Source organism: Pseudophryne corroboree, chromosome 3 (assembly GCF_028390025.1).
Source record: "Pseudophryne corroboree isolate aPseCor3 chromosome 3, aPseCor3.hap2, whole genome shotgun sequence".
NCBI lineage: Eukaryota > Metazoa > Chordata > Amphibia > Anura > Myobatrachidae > Pseudophryne > Pseudophryne corroboree.
Genome location: NC_086446.1, coordinates 683,353,108 through 683,372,801, shown reverse-complemented (window position 1 = coordinate 683,372,801; position 19,694 = coordinate 683,353,108). Strand labels below are relative to the sequence as shown.

The window sequence follows — 19,694 nt, the reverse complement described above, 5'->3', positions numbered from 1 at the left end:
GGTCCGGGATGTCCTGAAGCCACCCCTGGTGTCGGTTCATCAATGCATTCGCCTATTGGGAAAGATGGTGGCCTCTTACGAGGCTCTCCAGTACGGGAAGTTCCATGCTCGGACCTTCCAACTGGATCTCCTGGACAAGTGGTCGGGATCTCACCTCCACATGCACCAGAAAATTCGTCTGTCGCCAAAGGCCAGGATTTCACTTCTCTGGTGGCTCCAATTGCCTCACCTTCTGGAGGGACGCAGGTTCGGGATTCAGGACTGGGTCCTTCTAACCACGGATGCGAGCCTTCGGGGCTGGGGAGCAGTCACTCAAGGAGTAAACTTCCAAGGACGGTGGTCAAGCCTGGAGGCCAGCCTGCCCATCAACATCCTGGAACTAAGAGCGGTCTACAACGATCTTCTTCATGCGGCCCCTCTTCTGAGAAATCGGGCCATTCAAGTGCAGTCGGACAACGTAACAACAGTGGCTTACATAAACCAACAAGGCGAAACGAAGAGCAGAGCGGCAATGTCAGAGGTGACAAGAATACTCCTCTGGACAGAAAAACATGCGTTTGCGCTGTCAGCCATCTTCATTCCGGGAGTAGACAACTGGGAAGCAGACTTCCTCAGCAGATACGATCTCCATCCAGGAGAGTGGGGACTCCATCCGTAGGTGTTCATGGAAATAACAGATCTTTGGGGCTTACCCCAAATAGACATGATGGCCTCTCGTCTCAACAAGAAGCTTCAGCGTTATTGTTCCAGGTCGAGGGACCCACAGGCAGTGGCAGTGGATGCCCTGGTGTCTCCGTGGTTGTTCCAGTCAGTGTACGTGTTTCCACCACTCCCACTCATCCCAAGAATCCTAAAGCTTATAAGGAGAACAAGGGTTCAAGCGATCCTCATTGCCCCAGACTGGCCAAGAAGGGCTTGGTACGCGGACCTTCTGAATCTACTGCAAGAAGAGCCAAGGCCTCTTCCTCTTCGGGAGGATCTGCTGCAGCAGGGGTTGTTCGCCTATCAAGACTTACCGCGGCTATGTTTGACGGCATGGAAGTTGAGCGCCTGATTCTTGCTCGGAAGGGCATTCCGAAGAAGGTTATTCCTACCCTCATATAAGCTAGGAAAGGGGTAACGTCTATACATTACCATTGTATTTGGAAGAAATATGTCTCTTGGTGTGAGTTCAAGAAGTTTCCTACGGTGGAGTTTCAACTGTAACGTTTCTTCCTTCCTGCAAGCAGGAGTGGATATGGGTCTGAGGTTGGGATCTGTGAAGGTCCAGATTTCAGCCCTATCCATTTTCTTTCAGAAACAATTGGCTGCCCTCCCTGAAGTTCAGACCTTTTTGAAGGAAGTTCTGCATATCCAACCTCCCTTTGTACCACCTACGGCGCCTTGGGACCTTAACGTGGTGTTGCAGTTTCTCCAGTCGGATTGGTCTGAGCCTCTACAGGAGGTAGAGGTCAACTTTCTTACATGGAAGATGGTCACTTTGTTGGCCTTAGCTTCTGCTAGACGTGTGTCCGAGCTGGGGGCTTTATCCTGTAAAAGCCCTTACTTGATCTTCCACGAAGATAGAGCTGAGCTCCGGACTCGTCAGCAGTTTCTTCCAAAGGTTGTGTTGGCATTTCATATCAACCAACCTATTGTCGTGCCAGTGGCTACTGACTCCTCAATTACATCAAAGTCCTTGGATGTCGTAAGGGCTCTGAAGATATATGTGAAGAGAACTTCTCGTCACAGAAAGTCGTACTCTGTTTGTCCTACATGATCCCAAGAAAATTGGGAGTCCTGCTTCTAAGCAGACGAACTCTCGCTGGATCAGGTTCACTATCCAGCACGCTTATTTACGGCAGAACTGCCGTGTCCAAAATCTGTTAAGGCCCACTCTACTCGTAAGGTGGGGTCTTCCTGGGCGGCTGCCCGGGGTGTCTCGGTAGTGCAACTTTGCCGAGCTGCAACTTGGTCTGGGTCGAACACGTTTGCAAAGTTTTACAAGTTCGATACTTTGGCCTCTGATGAGCTGAAGTTCAGTCAATCAGTTCTGCAGGAGCCTCCGCACTCTCCCTCCCATTCTGGGAGCTTTGGTACATCCCCATGGTACTAATGTGGACCCCAGCATCCTCTAGGACGTAAGAGAAAATAGGATTTTGGTACCTACCAGTAAATCCTTTTCTCGTAGTCCGTAGAGGATGCTGGGCGCCCGCCCAGCGCTTTGTTTTCCTGCATATGTTATTTGGCTCAGTGCAACTTCGTTTTAGAGTACTGCATTGTTACTTGGTAAGTAATGTTTCAGCTGTTGTGGAGTAGTTCAAGCTAGTTGGCTTGACGTGCCTTGTATGTGTGAGCTGGTATGAATCTCACCACTATCTGTGTATAATCCTTCTCTCGAAAAATGTTGTCTCCTCGGGCACAATTTCTAGACTGAGTCTGGTAGGAAGGGCATAGAGGGAGGATCCAGCCCACACTCTCAAACTCTTAAAGTGCCAATTGCTCCTGGTGGACCCGTCTATTCCCCATGGTACTAATGTGGACCCCAGCATCCTCTACGGAGTACGAGAAAAGGGATTTACCTTTAGGTACCAAAATCCTATTATTAAATCCAACGGTTCACATACTTTGTCCACCCTGCACTGTGAATGTTTACATGGTTTGTTCTATAAAAACATGAGAATATATAATTGTTTGTGTGGTATCAGTTTCAGCAGACTGTGTTTGTCTATTGTTGTGACATAGATGAAGATCAGAACACATTTTATGACCAATTTATGCACAAATCCAGGAAATTCCAAAGGGTTCACATACTTTTTCTTGCAACTGTTTTTGTATGTGGCCCCCATGTGTGTATCACACACCATTTTTTGGGCGAACACAGTACCACTAAGAAATTTTACCTACATGCACCACTGCATTAAAGTAAATGTTTTCTTCACGATACTTGATTTCTGCAGCGGGGTACACTGTGATTCCACAGGTAATACATTGGGGGTGTAGAGTTGGATCTTGATCCGAGGCACCAACAGACTAAAGCTTTGACTGTTCCCAGGATGCACTGCACCGCCTCCTCTATAACCCCGCCTCTAGGCACTGGAGCTCAGTTTGTAAGTAGGTGCGTGTAGAGCAGGTCACTAACAGGTGGGACAGCGCTAGGCAGCCCTGAAAAGAGCTTTTTAAGAAGACTTCAAGGGCCTCAGCACTGTTTTTGTCATTCTGACATTCTATGCTGCGGCTCAATCACCTCCCCAGCAGCGCTGCATACTACTGTGGCCGGGTTCCCGGGTACTTTCAGCGGGAGACGCATCGGTCATCAGGCACACCACCGCTGACGCTGTACAGGATCGCGTGGCTGCACATCAAGGAGAAGGTAAGAGGGTCCCCCAGGTGGGACCCGCCGGTAAATTGCGGTCCCAGGAGATGGACCGCGCTGCTGGTGTGGACACTGTACTGCACAGGGACCCCACTATATCCCAGGGCAGGGAGCACATGTCGGATTTACAAAAATCCGTTTTACATTGGCTCCACAGTCCCCGTGGTGAAGCCCAGCATAGGGGATAAGGCGCTGACCTGTAGCCCCCTACCCCAGCTCCGGGCGCCATCTACTGCTGGTGTCCCACCCTGGAGCTGCATTTCACTCTCCCTCACTCCCTGATTTTGGCGCCATCTTCACTAGTAGCTGGTCTGATCTCCGGGACTGCAGGGCTCTGTCTCCTCTGCAAAGCCGCCTGTCTCATCAGTGCTGTGCATTTACAGGCACTTAAGTAGTCTACATGTCATTTTAGACAGTGTTAGTTAAGAACAAGTGTACTGCTATCTGAATATTTAGTACAAGTATTCTGTGATATACATCCAGTATCTAATTGACATTGTTATATCTTTATTCATACATATGTTTATGTAGTTTTACTAGTCCAGTGCAGTTTTTGTTTATCTGTAATAACTTCTGCATTGTATCTGTGACTGAGTGTGCCTGTAGCTGTTGTGTGGATTTCATTCTCCTATATCACACTTATTGCTATCACTATATTCTGTACCCTGAAGGGGCTAGGTGTGTCAGGGTCTCATTTATATATACAGTTGTGCTCATAAGTTTACATACCCTAGCAGAATTTGTGATTTTCTGGCCATTTGTCAGAGAATGAGTGATAACTCACAAACTTTTCTTTCACTCATGGTTAGTGGTTGGGTGAAGCCATTTATTGTCAAACAACTGTGTTTACTCTTTTTAAATCATAATGACAACAGAAACTACCCAAATGACCCTGATCAAAAGTTTACATACCCCAGTTCTTAATACTGTGTATTGCCCCCTTTAACATCAATGACAGCTTGAAGTCTTTTGTGGTAGTTGTGGATGAGGCTCTTTATTTTCTCAGATGGTAAAGCTGCCCATTCTTCTTGGCAAAAAGCCTCCAGTTCCTGTAAATTCTTGGGCTGTCTTGCATGAACTGCACGTTTGAGATCTCCCCAGAGTGGCTCAATGATATTGAGGTCAGGAGACTGAGATGGCCACTCCAGAACCTTTACTTTATTCTGCTGTAGCCAATGACAGGTCGACTTGACCTTGTGTTTTGGATCATTGTCATGTTGGAACGTCCAAGTACGTCCCATGCGCAGCTTCCGGGCTGATGAGTGCAAATTTTCCTCCAGTATTTTCTGATAACATGCTGCATTCATCTTGCCATCAATTTTGACCAAGTTTCCAGTGCCTTTGTAGCTCACACATCCCCAAAACATCAGCGATCCACCTCCGTGTTTCACAGTAGGAATGGTGTACCTTTCATCATAGGCCTTGTTGACTCCTCTCCAAATGTAACGTTTATGGTTGTGGCCAAAAAGTTAAATTTTGGTCTCATCACTCCAAATGACTTTGTTCCAGAAGTTTTGAGGCTTGTCTCTGTGCTGTTGGAGTATTGTAAGCGGGATGCTTTGTGGCATTTGCGTAGTAATGGCTTTCTTCTGGCGACTCGACCATGCAGCCCATTTTTCTTCAAATGCCTCCTTATTGTGCATCTTGAAACAACCACACCACTTTTTTTCAGAGAGTCCTGTATTTCAGCTGAAGTTATTTGTGGATTTTCTCTATCGTCCTAGTGGATGCTGGGGTTCCTGAAAGGACCATGGGGAATAGCGGCTCCGCAGGAGACAGGGCACAAAAAGTAAAGCTTTAGGATCAGGTGGTGTGCACTGGCTCCTCCCCCTATGACCCTCCTCCAAGCCTCAGTTAGATTTTTGTGCCCGGCCGAGAAGGGTGCAATCTAGGTGGCTCTCCTAAAGAGCTGCTTAGAAAAGTTTAGCTTAGGTTTTTTATTTTACAGTGAGTCCTGCTGGCAACAGGATCACTGCAACGAGGGACTTAGGGGAGAAGAAGTGAACTCACCTGCGTGCAGGATGGATTGGCTTCTTGGCTACTGGACATTAGCTCCAGAGGGACGATCACAGGTACAGCCTGGATGGTCACCGGAGCCTCGCCGCCGGCCCCCTTGCAGATGCTGAAAACGAGAAGAGGTCCAGAATCGGCGGCAGAAGACTCCTCAGTCTTCTAAAGGTAGCGCACAGCACTGCAGCTGTGCGCCATTTTCCTCTCAGCACACTTCACACGGCAGTCACTGAGGGTGCAGGGCGCTGGGAGGGGGGCGCCCTGGGAGGCAAATGAAAACCTAATTTGGCTAAAAATACCTCACATATAGCCTCCGGGGGCTATATGGAGATATTTAACCCCTGCCAGAATCCGTTAAGAGCGGGAGACGAGGCCGCCGAAAAAGGGGTGGGGCCTATCTCCTCAGCACACAGCGCCATTTTCCCTCACAGAAAGGCTGGAGGGAAGGCTCCCAGGCTCTCCCCTGCACTGCACTACAGAAACAGGGTTAAAACAGAGAGGGGGGGCACTAATTTGGCGTTAGAAATATATAAAAAAGATGCTATAAGGGAAAACACTTATATAAGGTTGTCCCTATATAATTATAGCGTTTTTGGTGTGTGCTGGCAAACTCTCCCTCTGTCTCTCCAAAGGGCTAGTAGGTCCTGTCCTCTATCAGAGCATTCCCTGTGTGTGTGCTGTGTGTCGGTACGTGTGTGTCGACATGTATGAGGACGATGTTGGTAAGGAGGCGGAGCAATTGCCTGTAATGGTGATGTCACTCTCTAGGGAGTCGACACCGGAATGGATGGCTTATTTAGGGAATTACGTGATAATGTCAACACGCGGCAAGGTCGGTTGACGACATGAGACGGCCGACAAACAATTAGTACCGGTCCAGACGTCTCAAAAACACCGTCAGGGGTTTTAAAACGCCCGTTTACTTTAGTCGGTCGACACAGACACAGACAGGGACACTGAATCCAGTGTCGACGGTGAATAAACAAACGTATTCCTTATTAGGGCCACACGTTAAGGGCAATGAAGGAGGTGTTACATATTTCTGATACTACAAGTACCACAAAAGAGGGTATTATGTGGGATGTGAAAAAACTACCGTAGTTTTTCCTGAATCAGATAAATTAAATGAAGTGTGTGATGATGCGTGGGTTCCCCCCGATAGAAAATATGGGCGGTATACCCTTTCCCGCCAGAAGTTAGGGCGCGTTGGGAACACCCCTTAGGGTGGATAAGGCGCTCACACGCTTATCAGAACAAGTGGCGGTACCGTCTATAGATAGGGCTGTCCTCAAGGAGCCAGCTGACAGGAGGCTGGAAAAATATCATAAAAAGTATATACACACATACTGGTGTTATACTGCGACCAGCGATCGCCTCAGCCTGGATGTGCAGAGATGGGGTGGCTTGGTCGGATTCCCTGACTAAAAATATTGATACCCTTGACAGGGACAGTATTTTATTGACTATAGAGCATTTAAAGGATGCATTTCTATATATGCGAGATGCACAGAGGGATATTTGCACTCTGGCATCAAGAGTAAGTGCGATGTCCATATCTGCCAGAAGATGTTTATGGACACGACAGTGGTCAGGTGATGCAGATTCCAAACGGCACAAAGGTGTATTGCCGTATAAAGGAAGAGGAGTTATTTGGGGTCGGTCCATCGGACCTGGTGGCCACGGCAACTGCTGGAAAATCCACCGTTTTTTACCCTAAGTCACATCTCTGCAGAAAAAGACACCGTCTTTTCAGCTTCAGTCCTTTCGTCCCTATAAGAGTCATATCTGCCCAGGGATAGAGGAAAGGGAAGAAGACTGCAGCAGGCAGCCCATTCCCAGGAACAGAAGCGTTCCACCGCTTCTGACAAGCTCTCAGCATGACGCTGAGACCGTACAGGACCCCTGGATCCTACAAGTAGTATCCCAGGGGTACAGATTGGAATGTCGAGACGTTTCCCCTGCGCAGGCTCCTGAAGTCTGCTTTACCAAGGTCTCCCTCCGACAAGGAGGCAGTATGGGAAAAAATTCACGAGCTGTATTCCCAGCAGGTGATAATTAAATTACCCCTCCTACAACAAGAAAAGGGGTATTATTCCACACTATATTGTGGTACTGAAGCCAGAAGGCTAGGTGAGACCTATTCTAAATCTAAAAAAATTTGAACACTTACAAAGGTTCAAATCAAGATGGAGTCACTCAGAGCAGTGATAACGAACCGGGAAGAAGGGGACTATATGGTGTCCCGAGACATCAGGGATGCTTACCTCCATGTCCCAAATTTGCCCTTATCACTAAGGGTACCTCAGGTTCGTGGTACAGAACTGTCACTATCAGTTTCAGACGCTGCCGTTTGGATTGTCCACGGCACCCCGGGTCTTTACCAAGGTAATGGCCGAAATGATGGTTCTTCTTCGAAGAAAAGGCGTCTTAATTATCCCTTACTTGGACGATCTCCTGATAAGGGCAAAGTCCAGGGAACAGTTGGAGGTCGGAGTAGCACTATCTCGGATACTGTTACAACAGCAGGGGTGGATTCTAAATATTCCAAAATCGCAGCTGATCCCGACAACAAGTCTCCTGTGCTTAGGGATGATTCTGGACACAGTCCAGAAAAAGGTGTTTCTCCCGGAAGAGAAAGCCAGGGAGTTATCCGAGCTAGTCAGGAACCTCCTAAAATCAGTGCATCATTGCACAAGGGCCATGGTAAAAAAAATGGTGACTTCCTTCGAAGCAATTCCAGTCGGCAGATTTCATGCAAGAACTTTTCAGTGGGATCTGCTGGACAAATGGTCCGGATCGCATCTTCAGATGCATCAGCGGATAACCCTATATCCAAGGACAAGGGTGTCTCTCCTGTGGTGGTTACAGAGTGCTCATCTTCTAGAGGGCCGCAGATTCGACATTCAGTTTTGGATGTTGGTGACCACGGAGGCCAGCCCGAGAGGCTGGGGAGCAGTCACACAAGGAAAAAATTTCCAGGGAGTGTGATCAAGTCTGGAGACTTTTCTCCACATAAATATAGCTAAGGGTAAATTTATAATGCTCTAAGCTTAGCAAGACCTCTGCTTCAAGGTCAGCCGGTATTGATCCAGTGGGATAAAACATCACGGCAGTCGCCCACGTAAATAGACAGGGCGGCACAAGAAGCAGGAGGGCAGTGGCAAAAACTGCAAGGACTTTTCGCTGGGCGGAAAATCATGTGATAGCACTGTCAGCAGTGTTTCATTCCGGGAATGGAAACTGGGAAGCAGACTTCCTCAGTAGGCACGACCTCCACCCGGCAGAGTGGGAACTTCATGGGGAAGTTTTCCACATGATTGTAAACCGTTGGGAATTACCAAAGGTGGACATGATGGCGTCCCGTCTGAACAAAAAACGGGACAGGTATTGCGCCAGGTTAAGAGACCCTCAGGCAATAGCTGTGGACGTTCTGGTAACACCGTGGGTGTACCAGTCGGTGTATGTGTTCCATCCTCTGCTTTTCATACCTAAGGTACTGAGAATTATAAGACGTAGAGGAGTAAGAACTATACTCATGGCTCCGGATTGGCCAAGAAGGACTTGGTACCCGGAACTTCAAGAGATGCTCACAGAGGACTTATGGCCTCTGCCGCTAAGAAGGGACTTGTTTCAGCAAGTACCATGTCTGTTCCAAGACTTACCGCAGCTGCGTTTGACGGCATGGCGGTGGAACGCCGGATCCTAAGGGAAAAGGCATTCGGGAAGAGGTCATTCCTACCCTGGTCAAAGCCAGAAAGGAGGTGACCGCACAACATTATCACCACATGTGGCGAAAATATGTTGCGTGGTGTGAGGCCAGGAAGGCCCCACGAAGAAATTTCAACTCGGTCGATTCCTGCATTTCCTGCAAACAGGAGTGTCTATGGGCCTCAAATTGGGGTCCATTAAGGTTCAAATTTCGGCCCTGCCGATTTTTCTTCCAGAAAGAATTGGCTTCAGTTCCTGAAGTCCAGAAGTTTGTCAAGGGATTATTGCATATACAACCCCCTTTTGTGCCTCCAGTGGCACTGTGGGATCTCAACGTAGTTCTGGGATTCCTCAAAACACATTGGTTTAAAACCAGTCAAATCTGTGGATTTGAAGCATCTCACATGAAAAGTGAACATGCTCTTGGACCTGGCCTGGACCAGGCGAGTGTCAAATTGGTGTTTTTTTTCTCAAAAAAGCCCATATCTGTTTGTCCATTCGGACAGGGCAGAGCTGCGGACTCGTCCCCAGTTCTCTCCCTAAGGTGGTGTCAGTGTTTCACCTGAACCAGCTTATTGTGGTGTCTTGCGCCTACTAGGGACTTGGAGGACTCCAAGTTGCTAGATGTGGTCAGGGCCCTGAAAATATAGGTTCCAGGACGGCTGGAGTCAGGAAAACTGACTTGCTGTTATCCTGTATGCACCCAACAAACTGGGTGCTCTTGCTTCTAAGCAGACTTTTGCTAGTTGGATGTGTAATACAATTCAGCTTGCACATTCTGTGGCAGGCCTGCCACAGCCAAAATATGTAAATGCCCATTCCACAAGGAAGGTGGGCTCATCTTGGGCAGCTGCCCGAGGGGTCTCGGCTTTACAACTTTGCCGAGCGGCTATTTAGTCAGGGGCAAACACGTTTGTAAAATCCTACAAATTTGATAACCTGGCTAAGGAGGACCTGGAGTTCTCTCATTCGGTGCTGCAGAGTCATCCGCACTCTCCCGCCCGTTTGGGAGCTTTGGTATAATCCCCATGGTCCTTTCAGGAACCCCAGCATCCACTAGGACGATAGAGAAAATAAGAATTTACTTACCGATAATTCTATTTCTCGGAGTCCGTAGTGGATGCTGGGCGCCCATCCCAAGTGCGGATTATCTGCAATACTTGTACATAGTTACAAAAATCGGGTTATTATTGTTGTGAGCCATCTTTCAGAGGCTCCGCTGTTATCATACTGTTAACTGGGTTCAGATCACAGGTTGTACAGTGTGATTGGTGTGGCTGGTATGAGTCTTACCCGGGATTCATAAATCCTTCCTTATTGTGTACGCTCGTCCGGGCACAGTATCCTAACTGAGGCTTGGAGGAGGGTCATAGGGGGAGGAGCCAGTGCACACCACCTGATCCTAAAGCTTTACTTTTTGTGCCCTGTCTCCTGCGGAGCCGCTATTCCCCATGGTCCTTTCAGGAACCCCAGCATCCACTACGGACTCCGAGAAATAGAATTATCGGTAAGTAAATTCTTATTTTTCTTTGCATCCCAAACAGTTTTCCTGGCAGTTGTGGCTGAAATTTTTGTTGGTCCACCTGATCGTGATTTGGTTTCTACAGAATCCCTCATTTTCCACTTCTTAATTAGAGTTTGAACACTGCTGATTGGCATTCTCAATTGCTTGGATATCTTTTTATATCCCTTTCCTGTTTATACAGTTCAATTACCTTTTCCCGCAGATCCTTTGACAATTCTTTTGCTTTCCCCATGACTCAGAATCCAGACACGTCGGTGCAGCACTGGATGAAAGATGCAAGGGTCTTTCAGGAGTCCAGAAACTCATTGACCTTTTATACACACACACTGATTACAAGCAAACAGATCACAGGTGAGGATGGTTACCTTTAGTAGCCATTCAAACCCGTTTGTGTCAACTTGTGTGCATGTTATCAGGCCAAAATCTTCAGGGTATGTAAACTTTTGATCAGGGTCATTTGGGTAGTTTCTGTTGTCATTATGATTTAAAAAGAGTAAACACAGTTGTTTGACAATAAATGGCTTCACCCAACCACTAACCATGAGTGAAAGAAAAGTTTGTGAGTTACCATTCATATTCTCTGACAAATGGCCAGAAAATCACAAATTCTGCTAGGGTATGTAAACTTATGGGCACAACTGTATATGTGTGTGTGTGTGTATGTGTGTGTGTGTGTGTGTATATATATATATATATATATATATATATATATATATATATATATATAGTGCTACACAGTATATACGGTTTGGTATTTTTTATTGTGTATTTCATTTACCTCATACCGCTTAAATCCTCTGTTTGTCACATAACACAGGGGGTTATTTGCAGGTATTGTGTTTGTCTGGCTATATTGTACTGTTACGCTCTAAGGCTACAGTCCCTATAATGTCTGCCACACAGGGCGGGAAATCCGCGGACGCTTCTGCATCCTGCAGTGCTGGTACCACGGATTTACCTGAGGGGGAAGTTTTAGCTGCTGGTTAAGGCGCTGGGTGCCATACACCTCCCAGTCGACCCGCAACACCTGTGGTCAATCAGGACCCACCTTGGGCAGCTTTCTCAAGTATGCTGAATACACTTGTAACTCATCTTACACCCCCTGTGAGACCTCCCGTGCCATTACAGCAGGCCTGGCCAACCTGTGGCTCTCCAGCTGTTGCGAAACTACAAGTCCCAGCATGCTTTGCCACAGTCTTTGCTATTAGGGAATGCTAAAACTGTGGCAAGGCATGCTGGGATGTGTAGTTTCACAATAGCTGGAGAGCCACAGGTTGGCCAGGCCTGCATTACAGCCACATATTGTCCCAGTAATTAATCTGCCCTGTGCGGACACTCTGTCTAATCAATTACAACAATTAAATCAATCTTTGGTTAGACAAAAGTCTACCCCACGCCCCTCTGGCCATTTCTTCCTCACAATCCACTAATATTTCGGATAATTCTTCCGATGAGGATGGGGAATATACTGATCCGTCAGACACAGATAGAATTGCATCTGATGAGGAATCTACAACCCAAGTTGATGTTCCTGACCTAGTGGAGGCTATTAAGCTGATTCTCCAAATAGATGATGAGATCGAGCCTACTACTGCTTCTAAGAAACCTGATAAGTTCAAACGTCAGAAGGTTGCTAAAGTAGTCTTACCACATTCTGACCATTTAATTGACATACGTCAGGAATCCTGGTCGTCTCCAGGAAATACATTTTCTCTGTCTAAAAAGATGCTAGCTCGTTATCCTATCCCTGTGGAGTAACAAGTGGGAAACTCTACCGCCGATGGACTCTCATATCGCCCGTCTTGTGGTGTCATCTACTCTGCCTGTCACCACTGTCACCTCATTGAAGGAACCGATGGATATGCATGTGGAGGGTTGCCTGAAGTCTATTTACTCTCTTACCCACTATGGCAGCCTCCTGGGCTATGAAAGGAATTGAAGTATGGGTTCAGGCAATTGAGGATAAGCTGTCTCAGGATTTTTCTGACACTGCCCAACAATATCTGTCTTATAGTACCACAGCCTCCCACTATATTCAGGAGGCGTCCTCTGATGCATGTGTAATGGCGGCCAAGGTGTCTACTACATCTATCCTGGCTCGCCGAATTCTGTGGTTGAGGTCCTGGAAGGTGGACCTGGACTCCAAAAAGACATTAGAGGTGCTCCCTTTTAAGGGAGACATCCTATTTGGGGAGGATCTGAACAAGATTTTGACTGGCTTGGCGACTGCCAAGACTGCGTTTTTCCCAAGTACTAATCCTTCTGCTGTGAAGGCTAAGAGTACCACTTTTCGTTCCTTTCAACCTCCAGGGAAAGCAAAAAGTCAAGCGTACCAGAGACAGGCTCGTGCTTCCAAAACCACTAAGCCCAAATCTAAACAATCCTGGGCCGCCCGTCAGCCTGTTTCCAAACAAGACAAGCCTGCTGTATGACGGGGCGGGCCTCCCCCTGGGGGACCCCAGAGTAGGAGGCCGATTTCTGCAGTTCGCCCAGGCATGGTTAGAGACCACTTCGGACACCTGGGTGCGGGAAGTTGTCTCTCACGGGTACGCAATCTCTTTCAAGAGACGTCCCCCTCACCAGTTTTGCACAGTGGTTATCCCTGCGGATCCATTAAAAGTGCAAGCTCTAAATTTGGTTGTACAATCCCTCCTGGATACAAGAGTCAAGGGATACTATTCGACCCTGCTTCTAGTTCCATAGCCGAATGGGTCCTTCCGGCCTATACTTAACCTCAAATCCTTTAACAAATTTGTGAGAGTGTCCAAATTCCGTATGGAAACTCTGCGCTCTATTGTACTGGCCATGGAACCCGAAGATTATATGGTATCCCTGGACATACAGGATGCTTACCTGCACATACCTATTGCCATGTCGCATCAGCAATATCTGCGGTTTGCTATTGGCAACCTACATTATCAATTCCAGGCCCTGCCTTTTGAATTGGCCACGGCCCCTCGGATCTTCACAAAGGTCATCGCCGTCAGGGAATCAGGATCCTGCCATATCTGGACGATTTGCTGATCCTGGCGAACTCCCAAGAGGTTCTCCTCAGTCATCTGGAACTGACGGTGGCTCATCAACTGGAAAAAGTCCTCACTGGTCCCTGCTCGGAGCATGGTGCACCTGGGGGCACTGCTGGACACACACAGCCAATGATTGTTTTTGTCTCCAGAGAAAGTCCTGAAACTTCAGAACAGGATCAGATTGTTCCTCTCTCGCCCAAGAGTGTCGATACACTCGGCGATGCAATGCAAGTACTAGGCCTTATGGTGTCTGCTTTCGACATGGTAGAGTACGATCAATTTCATTCCCACCCTCTGCAGAGGTTAATCCTTTCCAAATGGGAAGGCCTGCCTCATCGGATCAGGTCTCAAATGATCTCCTTGACTCCGGAGGTTCGTCTGTCACTGAGCTGGTGGCTACAGGACCAACAGTTGAGCAGGGACCATCTCTTATGGATCTCCAACTGGGTCCTCCTGACAATGGTGCCAGTCTGCGGGGTTGGGGTGCGCTGTTGGAGCAACACTCTCTCTAGGGCCGGTAGACCAGGGAGGAATCTCTCCTCCCGGTAAACATTCTGGAATTGCGGCCAGTGTTCAGTGCGTTGACACTGACTCTGCTTCTAGTACAGAACAGGCCTGTTCAAATACAATTTATTTTTTATTTATTTATTAACAGTTTCTTATATAGCGCAGCATATTCCGTTGCGCTTTACAATTAGAACAACAGTAATAGAACAAAACTGGGTAAAAACAGACAGACATAGAGGTAGGAAGGCCCTGCTCGCAAGCTTACAATCTATAGGGAAATAGGCATAGATACACAAGGATAGATGCTACCTATTGCATAATGGTCCACCAGGTTGCTAGGTTCTTAATGGGTTGTATGATGATACCCCACAAAGTTATCCAAGTGTCAATGCCACCAAGATAATGCCACCACGGTGGCGTACATAAATCATCAAGGTGGCCCTCGAAGCCGCATGGCAATGCTGGAAGTATGAAAAATCCTGCATTGGGCGGAACGACATCTACTAGCAATATCGGCAGTGTTCTTTACCGGAGTCCTCAACTGCAAAGCGGATTTCCTCAGTCGTCAGGACGTTCCCACCTGAGAGTGGAGTCTTCATCCTGAAGTCTTTCAACTCCTAGTGGACAAGTGGGGTCTACCAGATGTAGATCTGATGGCGTCTCGACACAATCACAAGGGTCTGGTCTTCGGATCAAGGACAAGGGATCCTCAAGTGGCGTTCGTGGACGCACTGGCAACTCCATGAAACTTTTGGCTGCCATACGTGTTCCCTCCAGTATCACTCCTGCCCAGGGTACTACGGAAGTTCAAGCAAGAAAAAGGAATACTACTTCTAGTCGCTCCAGCGTGGCCCAGAGGGCATTGCTTCTCAGACCTGCAAGGTCTATTGATAGAGCGTCCTCTTCTACTTCCTCAGTGCCCAGACCTCCTCGTTCAGGGCCCTTGTGTCTATCCGGACCTGACCAGACTGGCTTTGACGGCATGGCTTTTGAAGCTTCACTCCTGAGGGGCAAGGGATTATCTGCGGTGGTTATTCAAACTATGTTGAAGGCTTCTGCATGGATTTATTACAGGCTCTGGAATTCTTAATACACATGGTGTGCTTCTAAGAATTATGATGCCTATTCGTTCAGAACTTCCTGGCTTTTGGCTTTTCTGCAACAAGGCTTAGATTTAGGCCTTCATCTGGCCTCCCTCAAGGTTCATATTTCTGCCTTGTCGGTGTGGTTTCAGAGAAAAATTGCATCTATTCCTGACGTTCATACTTTCACTCAGGGTGTTTTACGGATTCAACCTCCCTATGTCCCTCCTGTGGCTCCATGGGATCTGTCTGTTGTCTTAAATGCCCTACAGGAGTCTCCATTTGAACCTCTTGAGTCTGTGGACTTTGAATACCTTACTCTTAAGGTCGTGTTTCTGATGGCTATTGCCTCTGCTAGGAGGGTGTCAGACAAGGCGCTTTGTCCTGTCATCCACCCTTTTTGATTTTTCACCGTGACCAGGCAGTTCTTCGAACTCGCCCCGGTTATCTCTCTAAAGTGGTATCTTCTTTCCATCTTAACCAAGAGATTGTGGTTCCGGCTTTTATCTCTTATGGTTTGTCTTCCAAAGAACGGTCTTTGGATGTGGTACGGGCTCTCTGTATCTACGTGGAGAGGACTGCCTCTATCAGGAGGTCAGATACCCTGTTTGTACTTTTTGGTTTTCACAAACATGGCTGGCCTGCGAATAAGCAAACCTTGACCAGATGGATTAGAATGGTGATTGCACAAGCCTATGCGCAGGCTGGACTCCCAGCTCCTGCTGCTATCAAAGCCCATTCTACTCGGTCTGTTGGACCTTCATGGGCGGGACGCCGTGGTGCGTTCGCTGAACAATTGTGCAAGGCGGCTTCGTGGTCCTCTGAACACGTTCATTAGGTTCTATGCCTTTTATACTTCTGCCTCCCAGGATGCTTCCTTTGGACTCCGTGTTCTTGTGCCCGCTACGGTGCATCCCCTCCCATGAGGATCTGCTTTAGGACATCCCGATGTATTCCCTGTGGAATCCCAGTGCACCCCGCTGCAGAAAAGGAGATTTATGGTAAGAACTTACCTTTGTTAAACCTCTTTCTGCGAGGTACACTAGATTCCACAGGGCGCCCACCCTGACGCACTTAGCTTCTTTGGGTTTTTATGGCATTAGCTGCTGGTCTCTTCTCCTGTCATGAGAATGTGGTTCTATGTGACTAACATCTGCCGTCTTTTTTACCTGCTACTGCTTTGAACTGGTTAACGAAACTGAGCTCCAGTGCCTAGAGGCGGGGTTATAGAGGAGGTGGTGCAGTGCATCCTGGGAACAGTCAAAGCTTTAGCCTGTTGGTGCCTCGGATCAAGATCCAACTCTACACCCCCAATGCATTCCCTGTGGAATCCAGTGTACTTCGCAGAAAGAGATTTAACCATGGTAAGTCTACCATAAATCTCCTTATCTCTTTGATTATGCTTTATTGTTGGTTTTTCTAAAAAAAAACAACAAAAAAAACCTTTGAAAATTGCATATAAGACTTCTTTTTCTTTATCTTGAGGCCCACACAAGGCTTAGACTTTGATTGTTCGGCCCAGTTGGGATTTTGAGTTTGACATATCTGCACCAGACGATAGGGATCAGTATGTTTTCCCGTCAGCCGAAACCCCGACCTCGAGCACAGCGTGTCCCCTCGCAGGCTCGCTGCACTCACCACACTTCAGGCCTGGTGGCGACCTTAGGTCGCTACAAGGTTCTATTCCTCCTCGGGTGGTGGCGTGGACCACCACCCAAGTGGGGTTTTTGGCCAGCTGTCTGGATTCCGACCATCGGCATTTCAATGGCTGTTGGGATTTCGACTACCGGGACAGATGGTGGGGGGAATTCAATTCTGAGTTATGTGGGGCTGCACAAATCACTTGGACTTACTGCAGACCACCATTGCAGATTTTCCAGATTTTTGCCTGTGTTGTGTAATTTTAGTTTAGAAAATAAAGAAATTATATACACAAGTGCGAATTCTCTTGTTCTATCAAAAGAATGTCAAAATAAATATATGTCTAATAAATACAGGAATTTTGCAGTGATTTTCAGGGGTGAATGATTGAATTAAAGCATTTTTATTCCATATAAACAGAGTGGTTCATTAAATTCATACTCCCTTATGGTTATGAAAACTTACCTGTAAGGCGATGTTAAATGATACACAAATACAAAAAAAGGGAGAGGAAAAAAAACAACAAATAATTAAATAAATAATTAAATTACTAATATTAAATAAAATGTGACTATAATTCCATAACATTGAATATTACACCATGGGTCATTTTTGACCCGAACACCTTAGGTCAGTGATGGCTAACCTTGACACTCTAGCTGTTGTTAAACTACACAGCCCAGCATGCCCTGCTACAGTTTTGCTATTTGGCCATGCTAAAACTGATGCAGGGCATGCTGGGATGTGTAGTTCAACAACAACTGGAGTGTCAAGGTTAGCCATCACTGCCTTAGGTGTATGCTCCATTGCAACACCCTAGGAATGTTAAACAAACAGCAGCTTGATAAAGTCACAAGGGGGGGGTCATTCAGACCTGCTCGCTAGCTATTTTTTGCCAACGCTGCGATCATAAAGTCGCCGCCTATAAGGGAGTGTATGTTTGCTTTGCAAGTGTGCGATCGCATGTGCAGCCGAGCGGTACAAAAATGTTTTGTGCAGTTTCTGAGTATCTCAGAACTTTCTCAGCTGCTGCGATCACTTCAGCCTGTCCGGCCCGGAAATGACGTCAGACACCGCCCTGCAAATGCTTAGACACGCCTGCATTTTTCCAAACACTCCCAGAAAATGGTCAGTTGACACCCACAAACGCCCTCTTCCTGTCAATCTCCTTGCGATCGGCTGTGCGAATGGATTCTTTGTTAAATCCATCGCTTAGCAACCATCCACTTTGCACCCGTACAACGTGCCTGCGCATTGCGGTGCATGCACAGTTCGGACCTGATCGCAGTGCAGCGAAAAAACTAGCGTGCGATCAGGTCTGAATGATCCCCAATGTCTCCAAATTAACCATTGGATAGTCAGCATGCCAGTTGGTAGGTTTGCAACATAAAAACCCTTATTGAAAAGTGCCTGGAGTTTGGCACACACAATTTGTATTTTCAATTGTATGGGGTTTCTGTGGTTAAAGGTAACAGAAATTGGAACCCCTCACGCCATAGGTGTGTGTGCCATCAGAAAAGTGAGCCATACTAATAAAACTTACTAAAAACAAATAACTTGAACTAACTATGTACTGTGGTTGTGAATTATTGATGTTGATGGGCTGTTTTTCCACTACTGGCCCTGGGACTCTTGCGAAGGCCCATATCATTGTCAATTCTAGAGAGAGGATGCGGTCAAGATGCCCGCTGGTGGGATCCCGGCAGTCATTATGCCATTGCTTGAATCCGTCAGCCTTCAGAATGCCGACGCCGGATTCCCAACTGTATAGTAGATGGGTTAGGTTTGGGGACGGTTAGGTTTAGCCGCCACCCAGTTGGGCTAGGGTTAGGCTGCGGGGAGGCGGAGTTAAGGATAGGGTGCGAGGAAGGGGGGGGGGCAGATTTAGCCACTGCTAGGGGGGAGGGTTAGGGTTAGGCTGCGGGGAAGGGGGTGTTAGGTTTAGCCACCACCAGGGGGAAGTTTAGGGTTGAGCTGCCGAAAGGGAGGGTTAAGAGACAAGGGGGGACTGTCGTGATTTACACTATCGGGATGCCGGTCCGACAGCATCCTATCAGCCAGGATATCATACTGAATTCCTAAAAATTATTCACACACATCTTGTTGCCAGCAGGGGGGGGTACGGGTGCATACTTCTCAACATGACCCTCTCCAGGAGGAACGAAATGCTTTGCTCCTGGACTTTTCTCTTAAACTGTGATTGCTATCACCTTTTTTGAACAGATTAATGGGTCATAAAGGTGTTTCAGCACAGGTGACGGCAATCATACATTAAGAGGGAAGTCCAGGAGCAGGGCATTGTGTCCATCCTGGAAAGGGTCATGTTGGGAGGTATGTAGATGGGCTTTCTAGTATGAGAATGACCACAAATATAACTCAGTCATTAAAGAAATGATTGTTAAAATAAAAGTCAATATTTTTCAATACCCGTCTGGCTTTTAGACCAGTTGTTCTCAGACTGGGTCCTCAGGACCCCAAACAGCTCACAGTTTACAGGTCACCCAGCAGGTGCACAGGTGTATTCATTGCTCACATATTTTAAAAGTGGAGCAAATAATTTCACTTGTTATTCTGTTTGGAGACCGTGTACTGTTGTGGTCCTGACAACTGAGTACTTATGTTTTATGCCTAAACCCAGAACTTGTGCTTTATACCTATATCCCGTCCTAAACCTGAGAATAGTACTTATAAGCTTAGATGTAAGGACAAGCGGACTTGGAAAAATGTGGCTAATGTTACTGTCTGTGTCAGTGTCAGATATGGGTATTTGACAGGACACAAGCCATATTTTGGCCATGATGTTGCTATACATTTGATACTGTCTCCTACTGATCTCCCTT

General features: G+C 47.2%; 1 protein-coding gene across 2 annotated transcripts in view; it reads left to right on the top strand.

Annotated features, from left to right (window-relative positions):
* Window positions 1–19,694, top strand: part of PCGF6 (polycomb group ring finger 6) — a 182,842-nt gene that overhangs the window by 9,442 nt on the left and 153,706 nt on the right. The gene's annotated exons all lie outside the window — the stretch shown is intronic.